We start from the raw sequence: 1,304 nt of genomic DNA, 5'->3' as shown, positions 1-1,304 counted from the left end.
CCCCACCCCTCCCCATTTCTACCCTTTCTGAGCTAGAGGAAAGTTACAATTAAGACAGTAGCGAATCATGACAGTCGTTCAGACGTAAAAAATAGTAAATGTCCTTGATGTCGGATTATTTAGGCGCCCGCGTTTACAAGCGTTATCACCAAACAACATACTCAGCGATAAAGGACAGAGGAAGGACGTGAAGATATTGCTATCCATTGTGGAAAGGAAACATGCTTATTGTCAAAACTGATAGCGACATTTTTGCTGCTTCTCTAACGGGAAAAGTGAAGATTGTGTTTAGTGGTATTGAAAGGTAAGAGAATTTGTGAGTACCACTGATAGGGGTGGATAAGAGAGCCAGATAACAAAGGTTAGAACCACAGTTGATAAAACAGAGGTTTTGACTGATAAATCGCGGCTAAGAGACGCGGCTGAGATACTCTGTGGGCGTCTTGATTGATAAATTATAGTAAACCGAACAAAGCTGAGTACTATTAGCTGTTCAAAGCGATTTTCTACAAAAAAGCGGGAGCTTAGACGTCTAAGAGCGGTTAACATGGGCGTTAGTCTACTCACGACATGTCTAGACAGTTCAATAATATATTATTATTAAATGTCTTAATTTTTCATTTATGGATGTTCATCTGCTTTCTGACAATGTCTGACGGATATCTGTTCCGTTTGAGCTTTTGCTGGGTTTTAGGTCCATCAGAACGCAACAAAGTATTATATTTAGAGGCGGTTACTTCATAGCAGTCAAAGTCTGTCTCTGATTAGAGAGAATGGAGAGTATGGCAGACTTTTCAAACAGTAAACGTTCCGAATAGAACATTCAGAATATCATTATTAGGGCAGGGGCAGCCCACGCAAAACTTGGTTGGATGGCGTTAAAGGGGTCCTCCAAAAGAATAACATATCAATCAACAAAAGCCACCCTCCGAGCTCTTGACCGAAAATTGCACGTCCCCTCGACATCTAATGATACAAGAGGAAAGATAAAGTAAAGTAAAGTAGGTATGTTCTGAAAAGATTTAAAAATAAGGATCGCTTCTACATAAATCCTGGGTCGTTTGGACTAATAATCTGCTGACTGTTGCCCATCGATACACGTAGATCGTGTTTATTTAGATTCGACACCAGTTTTCTTTCGCGTCTTTCTATGGTTCCAGGTAGGGCACCCCATGGAACCGTTCGTAACATGCTCAACTACAACCCGAGAGATCGAATATCTCCTTTTCTCTCTCTCGCCCCCTTCCCTCCTCCCTCCCTCGCTCTCTCTCTCTTTCTCTCTCTCTCTCTCTCTCTCTCTCTCT

This window comes from Aplysia californica, unplaced genomic scaffold (assembly GCF_000002075.1).
Source record: "Aplysia californica isolate F4 #8 unplaced genomic scaffold, AplCal3.0 scaffold00266, whole genome shotgun sequence".
In the NCBI taxonomy this organism is placed as follows: Eukaryota; Metazoa; Mollusca; class Gastropoda; order Aplysiida; family Aplysiidae; genus Aplysia; species Aplysia californica.
This window is presented reverse-complemented; position numbering follows the sequence as displayed.